This window comes from Rhinopithecus roxellana, chromosome 7 (assembly GCF_007565055.1).
Source record: "Rhinopithecus roxellana isolate Shanxi Qingling chromosome 7, ASM756505v1, whole genome shotgun sequence".
Taxonomy (NCBI): Eukaryota; Metazoa; Chordata; class Mammalia; order Primates; family Cercopithecidae; genus Rhinopithecus; species Rhinopithecus roxellana.
In genome coordinates this window covers 97,347,677-97,364,632 of record NC_044555.1, presented here as the reverse complement: position 1 = coordinate 97,364,632, position 16,956 = coordinate 97,347,677, and the positions used below count along the sequence as shown (strand labels likewise).

At 35.7% G+C, this 16,956-nt stretch overlaps 1 pseudogene; it reads left to right on the top strand.

Annotated features, from left to right (window-relative positions):
* Nucleotides 1–1,621: 1,621 nt before the first annotated feature.
* On the top strand, nucleotides 1,622–12,873 carry LOC115898632 (annotated as a pseudogene).
* The last annotated feature ends 4,083 nt before the right edge of the window (nucleotides 12,874–16,956 follow it).

The window sequence follows — 16,956 nt, the reverse complement described above, 5'->3', positions numbered from 1 at the left end:
GTTGCCTCATTCACAAAATAGGAACAATACTTCCCATTGTGACTTCCCGAGTTGAGATGGGATAATTTATGGAAAAAATATTTGGCAAATGAAAAGAGCATGTCATTCATGAGTGATGCCAAAGGAGGCAGTGTGGAGGATAAAGAATGAGCTCAAAGAAGCTGCAGAAAACATTAGAGGATTCATGGGTGAAAAAAAAAGCCAAAGGGGTAAGGGAAATTTGCTAGCAAAGTAGACTTGCCCAGGAGTGATTGAGAAAGGATGATGAACACAGAAGAAAGAAAAATCAAGTTTCTGTTGAGAAGCAGTATAACAATCCAGACTGCCTAGGTTCAAAGCCTGGCTCTGGCCCTTAACCAGCTGTGTGACCTTGAACAAGTTATTTAACATCTCTGAACCTCAGTTTACTCATACGTATTACGGGGGTAATAATAACGCCTATTTTCAAGGAGGTGTTATAAGATGTAAAGGAGTTAATATTTATAAAGTGCTTAGAGCAGTGCAGACCAGTGCCTAGCATATAGAGCATTATAGAAGAACATGTTAGATATAATAATAATCTCCTTACCAGGCAATACTCCAATCCTCATGGCTGGCACTTTCTCCTGGGACCTGGAGCAGGGCTCACGAAAGTTCTGACTTGCTCTCCAGTGGACACGTCTCCTTTCCACATTCCAGAACCCAGTCCTCTGAGCTTAGCCTATCTCACTGCTCAAAGGACACTATGTTTCCCAGCCTACAAAGTTTCTTTTCAATTCTTCAGCCTTTTTCAAAACCCAATAGAGTTCCTTGTGAGAACAGATAGGAGTGAATTCCATAAGCTCCCAGAAGCAAATACAGACAGTATAATCTAATCTTTTAGAGCAATGGCTTTGTAATCAAGCAAAAGAGAGTTTGAATCAGGGCTCTGTAAATGACCAACTGGGTGACCTTGGACAAATCCAAGGTCTGAGCCTCAGCTTGCTTGTCTTTAAAATGAGGCCTCACAGGTGGTTGTCAGGATCAAATGAGAAAATGGACATGATGCATTCAGTATAGGGCCTGGCATGTGGCAAGCACTCAGAAAGTGTTAGCTCTTATCATTAATAATTCCTAGGATTATGGGTCTCGATTTTCCCAACTCTAGAATGTAATTTAATAGCACTATAGCTCTTATCCACTATTCCTCTGTCATCTCAATTTGACCCTTCCAAACTAAAAAAGTGCAAAAAAATATTCTTGGAGTGATAAGTTGACAACACTCTGCATTTTACACTCCATTTGAGGTTTATGCCCAGTTCAAAAGAGTTACAGAGAAAGAACCCGCAACTCTAAGTATGCTTCAGATCTCCATATGTCTGTAAATGCCTCAAAGACAGCAGTGGTCCTCTTAGCCTAGGGTGAACATCAAAATCACCTATTTTTATTTTTAATTTCATTAAATATGATTCTTCTGATAAAATGGCAAAGAAATTTTTTTTTTTTCAAAATCCTTGCCTTTACTCTAGAAATGATACTCCTCATGAAGCAAATGTCCAATGGGGAGACAGTGGCCCAGGCAAGTATATTTTGCAAAAGTTATCCAAGTCAGTGTCATAAGCACCCCTGATGTGAGAGTGGGACTGGAACATGCATTTGGAGGATGAAGCCAGGGTCTTGCCTTGAGAAGAAATCCAAGAAGGGTAAGTATAACCATTCTGCCTCCCACACAGTGTGGGTGTGTAGAAGCATGCCCTGCACCCACAGGGAAAAGCATAGTATTTTCTCCTCCATGCATTAATCACAGAGGATTTCCCTCCTGTGATTGATGATACAAGCATCATCCTTGACACATCAGTTAGAGAACTGTACTCAGTGAGAATACAAGATTCATCCAGCTTTGAAAATGTAACTATATCTAACAACTGGATTAAATATATTTCATGCCTAAAGATCTAATACTATTTAATGCCTACAGCAAGGAAGAATGATTACTAAATAATTTAATTATTTTTGGTTTACACATCTGTCATCAAAGCTAATCGTTTGCTGGCAGAAACTGACCATTTGGTCTTGACCATGATCACTAATGAGTGTACTTGCATTTCATATCAAGGAATCAGTCTCTCAAATGCTTCTAATCAAATAAATTAAAAGCTGAAATATTTTTTAAAAAGTGTAAAAAGGCACAATTTGTAAGAGTTATGAAGCGATTACTTTTTCTTTTCTGATTTTATGTATATATATCACTCAACACTTGCTGTGCAACATATTAGATACACCTACATTACTTTGGAGGACCACCAAACACTTGATTTTCCCATGTACTTATCTAAAAATTTTATTAAATTTTCATTTAAATCTTTCAAAAATAGTGTTAAATTTCATGTATATGTGTGATCTATACTAATAGATCTAAGCTAACGTATACATACTCAGTTCTCATTTTTCTATTTGTAAAATTCGAAATAATGAATTGGTTTGAAAAAAGAAGAAAGAAATGAAGAATTTTGAAAAGTAATTCTCAAAAATGCTTAAAAATAGATGCTAAATTCATTGAGCTACTCATTTCAGTATTTTAATATAAGAATGCAAAATTTATAATGTAGTAGTTAGGTACACAGCCTCGAAAATCAGGGAGAAGTGATTCCATTTTCCTTCTGCTCTCTTGCTAACCATGCAACCTCAGGCAAGTAACTTCACTCTCTGAGCTTTAGTTATCCCATCTGTAAAATGAGAATAATAATATTATATGTCATAAGGTTGATGTGGACGTTAAATATAATACATACAAAATATTATTATTTTTCCTCTCAAAATTATTTTTAATTGACAAATGATAAGGTGTATATATATATATATATATGATATAAAATGTGATGTTTCGATCTACATATATATTACAGAAAGATTCAATCAAGCTAATGAACATATCTATCACCTCACTAATTTATCATTCTTTTGTGGTAAGAACACTAAAAAGCTATTCTTTTAGCAATTTTGAAATATACAATACATTATTATTAACTGTGGTTACCATGTAGTGCAATATATCACTAAAAGTTATTCCTCTAGTTGGCCGGGCCTAGTGGCTCATGCTTGTAATCCGAGCACTTTGGAAGGCTGAGGCAGGTGGATCACCTAAGGTCAGGAGTTAGAGACCAGCCTGGCCAACATGGTGAAACCCCATCTCCACTAAAAAAAATACAAAAATCAGCTGGGTGTGGTGGTACATGCCTGTAATCCCATCTACTCAGGGGGCTGTGGCAGGAGACTCGCCTGAACCCAGGAGGCAGAGGCTGTGGCAGGAGACTCGCTTGTGAACCCAGGAGGCAGAGGTTGCAGTTAGCCGAGATCGTGCCACTGCACTCCAGCCTGGGCAACAGAGTAGGACTCCATCTCAAAAACAAAAATTAAAAAAAAAAAAGGTTATGGTCCAGTCTCACTGAAATTTTATATAATTTGATCAACATCTTCCCTTTTCCCAACCCTCCTCCTCCCCACTAACCTCTGGTAACCACCTGTCTGTTCTTTGTTTCTAGAGATCCACTTTTTAAGATTTCACATAGGAGATCACACAATATTTGTCTTTCTGTGCTTGGCTTGTTTCACGTAGCATAATATCCTCCAGTTCCATCCACGTTCTTTTGAATGATAGAATTTTCTTATTTTTTAAGGCCATATAGTATTCCATTGTGTATAGGTACTACATTTTCTTTATCCATTCATCTGTTGATGGACATTTGGTTTGCTTCCACATCTTGACTATTGTGAATAATACTAAAATGAACATAGGAGTGCAGATATCTCTTTGACATACTGATCTTAATTCCTTTGGATTTATACCCAGAAGTGGCATTGCTGTATCATACGGCAATTCTATTTTTAGTTTTTTGAGGAACCTTTATACTATTTTCCAAATGGTTATATGAATTCACCTTCCAATCAACAGTGTGCAGGGGTTCTCTTTTCACCATATTCTCACCAACGCTTATCACTCATCTTTTTGATAATAGACATTTTAACAGATGATACCTCATTGTGGTATCATCTCCATTTACTCTCCATTTCCCTGATGACTATAGATGTTGAGCATTTTTTTTCTTATATTTGTTGGCAATTCACAACTCTTAAGAAATGTCTATCCAAATCCTTTGCCTATGTTTTCAAATTAAAAAAAAATTTTAGAGACAGGGTTTTGCTCTGTTGCCCAGGCTGAAGTGTGGTGGCACAATTACAGCTCATTGCAACCTCCAGCTTCCAGACTCAGGTGATCCTCCCACCTCAGCAACCTGAGTAGCTAGGACTACAGGTGTGCACCACCACATCCTGCTAATTAAAAAACAATGTGTAGAGACAGGGGTCTTGCTTCGTTGCCCAGGCTGGTCTTGAACTCTTGCCTTTCCCATTTTTTAATCAGGCTGTTTTCTTGCGATTGAAATGTTTGATTTCCTTATGTATTTTGGATATTAGTCCCTTGTCAGATGTATGTTTCCCAGTATTTTCTACCAATCTGTGAGCTGTCTCTTCACTGTTAATTGTTTCATTTGCTGTGCAAAAGCTTTTTAGTTTGATGCAATCTCATTTGTCTAATGTTGCTTTTGTCACCTATGTCTGTGCTTTTGTTGCCTCTGCTTTTTCTTGTTGCCAAGAAATCATTGTCCAGACCAATGCTGTGGATCTTTTTCCCTATTTTCTTCTAGTAGGTTTACAGTTTCAGGTCTTATGTTCAAGTTTATTTATTTTGAGTTGGTGAGAGATAGGGGTCTAGGTTCATTCCTCTGCATGTGGATATCCGGTTTTCCCAACACCATTTATTGAAAAGACTGTCCTTTCCCAATTGTATAGTCTTGGTGCCTTTGTTGAAAGTCAATTTATCATAAATACTTGGGTTTCTTTCTAGGTTTCTATCATGTTCCATTGGTTGATATGTCTGTCTTTATGCCAGTATCATGCTGTTTTGATTAAAATAGCTTTATTTAATATACAGTTATCTCTTGGTATCCGTAAGTGATTGGTTCCAAGATGTCCCACAGATAATAAAATCCACAAATGCTCAATTTCCTGATATAAAGTGGAATAGTATTTGTGTATGACCTATGCACATCCTCCTGCATACTTTACATCATCTCTAGATTATTTATAATACCTAATACAATGTAAATGTTATGTGAAGAGTTATTATACTATATTGTTTAAAGGGAATAATAACAAGAAAAAAGTCTGTATATGTACAGTACAGACACTTTTTTGGTAATATTTTTGATCCACAGATGGTCAAATCCACAGGTGCAAAACCCATGGATACAGAGGGCTGACTGTATGCTGAAATCAGGGAGTGTGATGCCTCACCCTTGTTCTTTTTACTCAAAGTTGCTTTGGCTATTAAGAGTTTTTCTGGTTCCATATGAATTTTAAGTTGTTATTTTTGTGAAAAATGACATTGGAATTTTGACAGGAATTTCATTGAATCTGTAGATCACTTTGGGTGGTATGGAAATTTTAATAGTACTAATTATTCCAGTCCATGAGCATGGGATATCTTTCCACATATTTGTGTTTTCTTCAATTTATTTCATCAATATTTTATAGTTTTTACTATACAGATCTTTCACCTACTTGGTTAAAGTTACTTCTAAACATTTTATTTTTTGATGCTATTATAAATAGGATTTTCTTAGTTTCTTTTTTAGATAGTTCGTTGTTAGTATATAGAAATACTACTAATTTTTGCATATTTTGTAACCTGAAACTTTACTGAATTTGTTCATCAGTTCTAACAGATTTTGGTAGGGTCTTTATGGTTTTCTTTCATTCTCAAGTACACATAGAACACTGCATGATAGATCATGTTAGGCCACAAAACATGTCTTTACAAATTTATGATTGAAATTATATTATTTTTTCTGACCACAATGGCATGAAAGTAGAAATCAACGACAGGAGGAACCTTAAAAAACTCATAAACATGTGGAAATTAAACAATATGTTCCTGTACAATCAATGAGTCAAATAAGAAATTCAAAAGGAAATTTTGAAATATGTTGAGATAAACAAGAACGAAATGGAATAAGAACGGAAACATAACATTCCAAAACTTATGGGATGCAGCAAAAGTAGTCGTAGGAGGGAAGTTTATAGCAATAAATGCCTGCATCGTAACAGAGGAAAGCTCTTAAATAAACAATCTAACATTACACCTCAAGGAACTAGAAAAAGAAGATCAAAGTAAGCCCAAACTTAGCAGAAGGAAGGAAATAACAAAGATTAAAGCAGAAATAAACAAAATAGAGACTAAAAAAATTAGAAAACATTAACAAAACTGAAAGTTTGTTTTTAAAAAAGATAAAATTGATAAACTGTTAGCCAGACTAACAAAGAAAAAAAGAGAGAAGACTCAAATAAACAAGATCAGAAATGAAAGAGAAGACATAACAACTAATACCACAGAAATACAAAATATCATAAGATACTACTATGAACAACTATACACAAGTAAATGGGATAACCTAGAACAAATGGATGAATTCCTAGAAAAATGCAACCTACCAAGACTAAATCAGAAGACATATAAAAGTTTTACAACAATGCCTGGCATTGTGGTAAGTGAATAATAAATGCTATAAGCTTTTGTTAATATTTCTACCAGAATGTAAGCTTCATGGTGGCAGTTTTTTTTCCACCTTCTCTGTTTGGTTCCCAGTGGCTAACACAGTGCATGTTCAATAAATATTTGTTGGGTGAATTAATTTCTGTGACAGCTATCTATCTGAATGTCTTAGGGAACTGCTTATTAATTATGCCACTGCTTCTAATCACACTTGGCAGCTGCATGAGTAACTCAAGGTGAAATTTTTAGAGGCTTTATTGAGAAATAATTCACATACCATATGCTCTCTCCATTCAAAGTGTTGAATTAAATGGCTTTTAGTATATTCAAAGACTTGTGTAAACATCACCATAATTAATTTTAGAACATTAACATCACCCCACAAAGAAACTCCATGCCCATCAGTAGTCACTCCCATTACCTGGCAAACCCTCTCTCCACCCCACCCCTAGGGCACCACCAACGACTTCCTGCCAATATAGATTTGCTTATTCTAAACATTTCTTATGCATAGACTCATACAATAGATGGGTTTTGTGACTAGTTTCTTTCATTTAGAATAATATTTTCAAGATTCATTACATGTTATAGAACGTATCAGTATTCCATTCATTTCCATTGTATGGATAGACCACCATTTGTTTATCCATTCATCAGTTGGTGGATATTGGAGCTGTTTCCATTTTTTGGCTATAACGCAACCATGAACATTCATATCCAAGTTTTTGTGTGAACATGTATTTTCATTTATCTTGGGTATATACCTAGGAGTAGAATTTATGGGTCATATAATAACTCTATGTTTAACTCTTTGAGAAAATGCCAGACAATCTTCCACAGAGGCTGTACCATTTAATATTCCCTTTAGGTTCCATTTTCTCCTCATCTTTGCCAATACTTGTTATTATCTCTTTTTAAAAAAAAAAAAATTATAACCACCCTAGAGGGTATGAAGGGGTATCCCATGGTGGTTTGGGTTTGCATTTCTCTAACAATAATGCTGAACATCTTTTTCTTGTGCTGATTGGCTGTTTGTATATCTTCTTTGTAGAAATGTACATTCAGATCTTTTGCTTTGCCTGTTTTTAAATTGGGTTGTCTTTTTTATTGAGTTGTGTAAGAATTATATATTCTGGATACAAGTGCTTATCAAACATGGTTTGCAAACACTTTCACATCTTATTCTCTGGGTTGTCTTTTCATTTCCTTTGATTCATTAAAATTTTTAATTATGATTTAGTCAGTTTATCATTTTTTCTCTTACTGCTTATGCTTTTTGGTGTCCTATTTAAGAAAGTATTGCCTAATTCAAAGCTATGAAGACTTACATTTAAGTTTCCTTTTAATAGTGCTATAATTTTAGCCTTGCATTTGGATCTTTACTCCATTTTGAGTTAATTTTTGTATATAGTGTGAAGAAGGGGTCCAACCTCATTCTTTTGCATGTGAAGATGCAGTTGTCTCAGCACTATTTGTTAAAAATACCCTGTTTTCCTCGTGGAAATGTCTGAGTGCCCTTGATGAAAATCTATCAAACATAAATGTAAGAGTTTATCCCTGGACCCTTCATTCTATTCCATTGAATTGATCTATATGTCTATCCTTATGTCAGTACCATACTGATTGTTGCAGCTTTGTAGTAAGTTTTGAAATTGGGAAGTGTGCATCCTCCAACTAATGTCTTTTTTAAGATTGTTTTGGCTATTCTGGAGCCCTTGCATTTCCGTATGAATTTTAAGATCATCGTGTCAATTTTTGCAAAGAAGCCACTGAGATTTTGATAGGGATTGTGTTGAATCTATAGATCAGTTCGAGTAGTATTGCTATCTTAACAATATTGTCTCCTGCACACAATGAACATGGAATTTCTTTCCATTTACTTATGTTTTCTTCCACTTCTTTCAAAAACGTTTCATAGTTTTCAGTGTACATTCTTATACTTTCTTGGATACATTTATTTCTATTTTATTCTTTTGATGCAATGAAATCCTTTTCTTTTCTTTTTTGAGACAGGGTTTCACTCTGTTGCTCAGGCTGGAGTGTAGCGGTGCGATCATGACTCACTGCAGTCTCAACTGCCCAGGCTCAAGTGATCCTCCTGCCTCAACCTCCTGAGTAGCTGGGATCACAGGATGTGTGCCACCATGCCCAGCTAATTTTTTTATTATTATTTGTGGAGACGGGGGTCTCACTATGCTGCTCAGGCTGTTCTCAAACTCCTGGGCTCAAGCAACAATCCCACTTCAGACTCCCAAAGTGCTGAGATTACAGGCATGAGTCACCATGCCCAACCTGGAATCGTTTTCTTAATTTCATTTTCAGATTGTTCATTGCTAGTGTGTAGAAATACAACTGATTTTTGTATATTTCTCCTGTGAATTGCTGAACTCTTTTATTTACTTTAATAATTATTTTGTGGGTTCTTTAGGGTTGTCTATGTATATGATCAAGCTATCTTCAAATAGATATCATTTGAATTCTTCCTTTCCAAACTGGAGGCCTATTATTTCTTTTTCTTCCCTAATTGCCCTGTTGAGAACTTCCAGTACAGTGTTAGGTAGAAGTGGGGTGAGTGAACATCCTCCTCTGGTTCCTGATCTTAGCAGAAGAGTTTTAGTCTTTCACCATTAAGTATGATATTATCTGTCGGGTCTCTATAGGTACCTTTTATCAGGTTGAGGAGTAAGGTGAACTTTATTTGAAACTAGAAGCCCCTCACCAAAGATGGAAACCTCAGGCCCACTTTTATTTTCTCTCCTCTGGTATGGCACAATTCTTCTGTTTCATATTCTCAAAACAGGGCAAGAATGTCTTAAGGGACAGACCTATACCTTATTCTGGATTTCAAACTGGGGAACATTTCACTTCAGATGGAAGTAGTTTTGAAAGATAGCCTACTGAGAATTGTATAGACACTTAAGAATTCATTTGTAAAACATAAGATGGCAGGCTTTCTTTGAGCTACGACTTTATTTAGCTTGATTAAGTCTGGGTTCTACCAGTATACGTCATCTTTTCCATAATCTCGTTGATTACGGAAGAATGGGAAATGGGAGACACATACAGGACTTTCTTACACATGATCCCTAGAGATGCAGTGGCATGTATGATAAGACTGCCTGGGTTCATTCAAATCCTTGCTCTGCCACTTACACATTTGACAAGTAATGTGTATGTATCTCAGTTTCCTCATTTTGAAAAATTAAGATGATAAAACTGTAATGATAATAATACCTAAATCAGTATTGTTGTGAGGAATAAATTAATTATTAAATCCAAAAAGTACTTAGAACAGTATAAAAATACTAAAAATAGTCCCAGCACCATCGTAAACTCCATTTATGTACTTGCAATTAGGCTATGTTGTTCAGTAATAACAACACAGGTTTAAAAGCCAGATAAATCCATGTTGAAATTCCTGCCCAACTGCTTTTACCAGCTGAATTTGGTATAAAAATACAAATGAACTGAATTTTGTTCTTCTCAAAATTCATATATTGAGGCCCTAATCTCCAATGCGGTAGTATTTAGAGGTTAGACCTTTGAGAGGGCAACTGGGTTTGGGAGGTAACTGGGTTTGCCATGTGAGGAAACTAGGAAGAAGGCCTGCACCACACTGAGCACATTGGCACCTTAATCTCAGTCTTGGACTTCTCAGTCTCCAAAACTGTGAGAAATAAATGTTTGTTGTTTAAGCCACTCAATCTGGGGTATTCTTGATATAGCAGCCTCAACAGGTTAAGAGACCAGCTATGCCGCCTCTGACGAATTAATCTCTCTGAGATTTATTTTTTCATACCTAATCTGGTACAGAATCTACTTTTCAGGGTTACTATAAGGCATGCATTAGATAATTCCTATGAAATATCTAACTCAAGATAATTGTTGAACAAATGGCAACTATTATTGTTGTTATTTCATTTTTTTTTCTTGTTTTAAGGCCAATGAGGTCCTATCACTGAACTTCTTTTGCTCATTTAACAATTCAGGCCTGGGGATGATAACAGCAAATGGCATAAGGGGCTTTTAGTTTTTTTAAAGTAATATATACTTGTGAAAAATTCAAATTTTACAAAAAGTAAAAAGTAAAAACCTGTTTTCACAAGCATTTCCCCACCCATTTTACTTCCCCTTTCTCAGGAATAACAACAACGAAAAGAATTTGACTTATATCCATCCAGACCTTTTTCTATGCATATACATAAATGTGAATTATACATAAGAACACATACACATACATATATATTTCTACATAAATTATACCTTATTATATATTGTTTTGTGATTTTCTAATTTTACTCGACAGTATATTTTTGATATCTTTCCATTTGAGCCCATAAAAATCTACCTCATTCTTCTTAATAGCAATTCAATAACCCAAGAGATGGAAGTATCACTGGTTTACTTTTTAAAAATCTTTAATAATTGCTGCCAAGATAATATCATAAGTCTCTAGTTGCAGTGTACTTTTTCTCTCAAAGCCTGTGTTTAACAATGTAGTATGTAAATGTGTAGTTTAAAGCAAATTCATAGTTTACATGGATCATGAGTGTTTTGTTGAATTCTAGGTTATAGGGACAGAATGGAAAGCTAAGTACTTAGGCAAAAAGGGACTGCTTTAGATAGGTCAGAAGAAAAAGCAAGTCACCTAAATTATTACCAGCTTTTGAATAATTTTTCCTGGTGGGTTCTAGTATCGAAAGAATAAATGAAAAAGAAGACTGAAGTGGAAATCAGTAAGTTCAACAAAGCCTTGAAAAGCTTATTAAATACAAAGTAACTGCTGATCTGGTGGAAAAAGAGCACTGAAGTTACTACAATAATTAATCTTTTGTACTGAGAAGTTGCTATAATAATAATTCTTTTGGATGAGAAACCGGCCAAAATAATTGAGAAATGCCAAAAAAAAGAAAAAAAAAAAGTAACCATGTAGTCAAATGATTACATTTACATAAATAAATTCACAAAAGAGAAATTAAAATTAATGCTTCCAGAATAAGCAAAATACATTGTGTCAATATCCAACAGGTCCAAACTGTCTGTGTGCTACTTAATGGAAGTGTCAGAATTCTGAGCAAGTATTCACAAAGATCAGAAGTGTCATAACACTGAAGCCATGTGATTATAAGAGAAGAAAATCTGTATAGATGGAATTGTGTGTATAGATGGAAATGTCACTCACTGTAGTATCTGAGCAGGAGGTTGTAATCAAAGCAGTTAGCAATTAGAAAGTACAGGGCCCTAACTCCCACAGAATTTTTGGTACAAGCCGCTCTGACAGCACACAGAACTGTTGTAAGATACTTCGTGAGAAAGCTTTGTCAGTGGTAATGCCTGCTTTAATGACATCTGGAAACAGCTGTTTTTCTCCAAAAGGCAGCAATATGTCTAAGCCTGCCAAATACAGATAATAAGGTGCTTACCTATCATTAACAAAATTATGCTTTCCTTATTGACAAAAAAGATCTGTTCACATTGTGAGGAGAATACATTACAGAATTAGCGAAGAACTAACAATTGAAAAGTATCACACAGATGGCTGCCAAGCAGTGATTTCCAGCCCAAAATCTGCAACGCTCTAAGGTGGCTACAATTATCCTGAGGTTCACCATGAGTTTTTTTTTTTAATATCTCAAAACAAAATTATATATGAGGCACTTTAAATACAAATATATATGCCATACAGCATTTCGAAGAAAGGGGAAAGATGGCATGAAAGCAAGCTAACAATAGCAAGACATTGTAAACTTCCACAAGGTTGGGAGCCAACAATAGTAAGATTCAGTAGCAATTTTTGTGAATTCAGAGCATTATGCCAGGGTACGTTGTCAAAATGTCTGAAATTTTATTTTAATGTCAGCAACAAAATTATCCATTCATTGAAGAAATATTTATTGAGGGAATACTATGTGTCAGGTACTAATACACAAATTGCCTGCTAGAAAGTTTGTATCCTCAACGTATAGGAATGCTGGTTTTCCTGAGCCCTTCTAATAGCATCTTAAAAATGATATTTAGCGGCCCCGCTGACCCACGGCCCAGAGCCCACGACCCATCGACCCACCCACCCACGAATCGGCCCGGCCCTTGCATTCACCATATCTGGCTCCTCCAGCATCGCCTCTATGAAGAAAGTGGTTCAACAGCTCCAGCTGGAGGCCGGGCTCAACAGTGTAAAAGTTTCCCAGACAGCTGTAGACTTGAAACAATTCTGTCTGCAGAATGCTCAACATGACCCTCTGCTGACTGGAGTATCTTCAAGTACAAATCCCTTCAGACCCCGGAAAGTCTGTTCCTTTTTGTAGTAAAATGAATCTTTCAAAGGTTTCCCAAACCACTTCTTATGATCCAGTGAATATTTAAGAGAGATACATTTGAAGCCTGTACAAAAACTTGTCCCTGTAACACATGTGCCATAATATACAAAATTCTACTTTTGTCAGTCTTTAACATCTAGCTCTGAATTTTCATGAATTTCTATTTCACAAGGGTAATTGTTTTATATACACTGGCAGCAGCATACAATAAAACTTAGTGTACAAGTTTTAAAAAAATGATATTTAGCAATATCATATTAGTGAAAAATAGTCTTATTGTGGTTTATTATTTCTTTGAATGCTAGTGAGATTTGACACTTTTTCATGTTTATTGATTATATGACCATTTGTAGTTCCTTTTTAAATGATGTACTCATAGCCTATGTCCACTTTTTTTTTTTTTTAACTCATCCATGTTTCTGTTTATATATAGGATAACAAATTCAGGAACAATGGGAAAGTAACATATAAAACCTTAATAGGAAATACAATAGAGATTTCAAAACACTACCATTTGACTTTTTATGCAAATACTTCAATATTCCAATATTTTTTCTCACTTGCTGCATAAAGCACACAACTCGAAATGCTAAATAATTGTGTTACTGTATGTATGATCTTGTTTATTATCTATCATAGACATCAAGATGATCATAGTTAATACCAATTTAAGCTTTACAGAATACTGTTTTAGGCCCAATATTGATCAGAGAATCTTGTATTTATGGCATCAGGTTATAAAGATCTATTCAAAACCATTTTTGTCAAAATTTAAACACTGGAACAAAAGTCAAGTTGTTTCTAAATGAGACACAAAATAATTCTTGCTAATAGTACAAATTTTGTCCCATGGATAATACTATTGTTTTTTGTTTTTTTAAATTATTTCAATTTTTGTTTTAGATTCAGGAACACATGGGCAGGCTTGTTAGCTGGGTATACTGTGTGATGCTGAGGTTTGGGGCATGGATGGTCCTGTCACCCAGGTAGTGAGTAGAGTACCCAGTAGGTAGTTTTTCAGCTCTTGGTCCCCACCCTCCCTCTCCAGTGTCTATTGTTCCCATGTGTCCTCAGGTATTACTATTTTCAAGTTTTTTTCTTTATATGAAACTACTGAAAGCAAAAATATGTCATGCTTACAGGTTACTCTATACATTTATCATTCTATTAATAAATGTCTTAAGTAATTAAGTAGTATATTAAGGCCATAAACCAAGTCATTATCTCATATCAAAGGACTATTGTTATTCAATCATCTAGAAAATTCATTTTAGGCCGAGTGCAGTGGCTCATGCCTGTAATCCCAGCACTTTGGGAGGCCGAGGTGGGCAGATCATCAAGTCAGGAGTTCGAGACCATCCTGACCAACATGGTGAAACCCCGTCTCTACTAAAAATACAAAAATTAGCCAGGCATGGTGGCGTGTGCCTGTAATCCCAGCTACTCAGGAGGCTGAGACAGGAGAATCACTTGAACCTGGGAGGCGGAGGGTGCAGTGAGCTGAGATTGCACCACTGCACTCCAGCCTGGGCGACAGAGTGAGACTCTGTCTCAAAACAAAAGAAAATTCATTTTAATGTATGCCCACTTTTTTAATGGTCTTTTAGTTATTGATTCTAAAAGGCTCTTGATATATTACTTTGTCATCTGTCTGACATTATTACCCCCTAGTGGATGCCTGAAATGGGAAATAGTACTGTACCTTGTATATACTATGTTTTTTCCCGTACATACATATCTACAATAAAGTTTAATTTATAAATTAGGCACTATAGAGATTAATAACAATAGAACAATTATAACAATATATTTTAATAAAAGTTATTTTTTTCTTTACTAAGTTGAGAATATTTAGCTTTTATTTATTTATTTATTTATTTATTTATTTCTGTTTTTTAAAAATGAGACAGGGTCTCGCTCTGTCGCCAGGAATGAGGTGGCATGATCTCAGCTTACTGCAGCCTCGACCTCCCAGGCTCAAGCAATCCTCCCACCTCAGCCCCATAAGCTGCTGGGACTACAGGCCTGTGCCACTATGCCTGACTAATTTTTGTATTTTTTGTAGAGACGAGGTTTCACCATGTGGCCTAGGTTGGTCTCAAACTCATGAACTCAAGCCATCCACCTGCCTTGTCCTCCCAAAGTGTTGGGATTACAGGCGTGAGCCACCATGCCTGGACTACATTTTCATTGAAAGGAAGCACTTTACAGCTTTTCTTTGGCATGTCCAAATTTCCAGCCTCACTACTCTTGCAGTTTGGGGCACTTATTAAGTAAAATAAGAGTTACTTGAACACAAGCACTGTGATAGCACAACAATCGATCTGATAACTGAGATGACTACTAACTGACTAATGGGTGAGTAGTTTAGACTGCATGGTTACCCTGACAAAGGGAAGATTCATGTCTCAGGGGACAGAGCAGGATGGTGCAAGATTTCATCACCCTACTTAAAATCGTCCATAATTTAAAACTTATGAATTGTTTATTTCTGAAATTTTCCATTTAATATTTTCAGACCACAGTTGACTGTGGGTAATTGAAACCACTGAAAGTGAAACCATGTATAAAGGGGGATTATTATATATTTGAGTAAGAGCTTCTAGAGACTGCTAAATTTGCTCCGTAACTATCAGAGTGGAAGTCAGCTAATGCTGTCAAATATTTTTATAAGGCCTGTGAGTATTCTGGAATTATTTTGATGCTGTTCACTTCTCCTGCTTCTGTATTAAATCTAATTTTATGTACACAAAACCAGATTATGTTACAGTCAAACAGATTCCAGGAATGTTCCACAAACAATATTGTTCAGTAGTCAATAGAGGACAAATTGGACTATAATCTTGCCAGTGACTTCAAACAAAGTGAAACAAAACATAAAAAACTAAAACATGTTACTATAGTTGCCGCCATCAACTTCCTCATCATTCTTGAAGTTGGTATTAATAGTAGCATCTTTGGAATATTTCAGCACTTTTTCCGTACTACATTTATGTAGAAAGGTCTGTGCTGGCATTTAAGCCAAACTCTATCACCCTGCTTTAAAAAGTCTTAGCAGGCATACACAATTACATCTTGGAGCTTTATGGATATGACAGCAATATTGACCTTTTCACAAGAAATGGCAGAAGCTAATTTGAGGCAAAGTCAGTGCTGCTCAGAAACTTGAGCCATCATCCTTGACAACATATAAGTATTAAAATCTCCACAGAATTATTTTCTTTCTGTGATACAGGGTCAACAAACAATTGCTGAATGCCTAATATGTGCCAGATGCTTTTCCATACAACCTTTTCCAATCCTCACCACTCATCTATAACATAGGTATCTTCATTTCCATATGAGGAAATTGTAACTCAGAGAGGTTATATGATTTGTTCATGGTCACACTAGTAACTATAAAGTGGCAGAGATGGGACCTGAAGCCAAATTTTCCAGTTCTGAAAATCTAGCGTTCTTTTGATTGTACCACAGTTGCCCTCTTCAGCAAGACTGGATGAGACAGTGTGGATGCCCCAGGCAGGCTTATGTTCTGGTGCCTCTTCACCTGAATGTATTTAAAATATTTGGTCAACATTTACTTAATGAGAGTAGGGAGAGACTGAGTTTCTATTTTAAATAGTGTATGCCTTTTTTCCTTATGTTTGAAATAAAAAATTCACTACCCACACTTATAACAATAATAGCTGTCATTTATTGAGTGTTTACCATATGTCAGGAACTATGCTAACCACTTTACATGCATTATCTCATTTAATCCTAGGAGGCGAGCACTGTTATCGTCATCATCATCATAATCACCACCACCACCATTATCATCCCCATTTAATATGTGAGGCCCAAAGTTTAAGTCACTTAGCCAAGATCACACAGCTAGTAATCTCTGGTAGGCTCACATCTGAGCCTATGAGCTTAACCACTCACTATGTTGCATGTGTGTGTGTGTGTGTGTGTGTGTGTGTGTGTGTGTGTGTGTTTTGCCTTCAACTACAGCAAAAAATCCTAAATTGGCATTTTAGATTACTTATTTATTACTTTCATTTCTTTTGTTTGTCACTCAAAACTAAATAT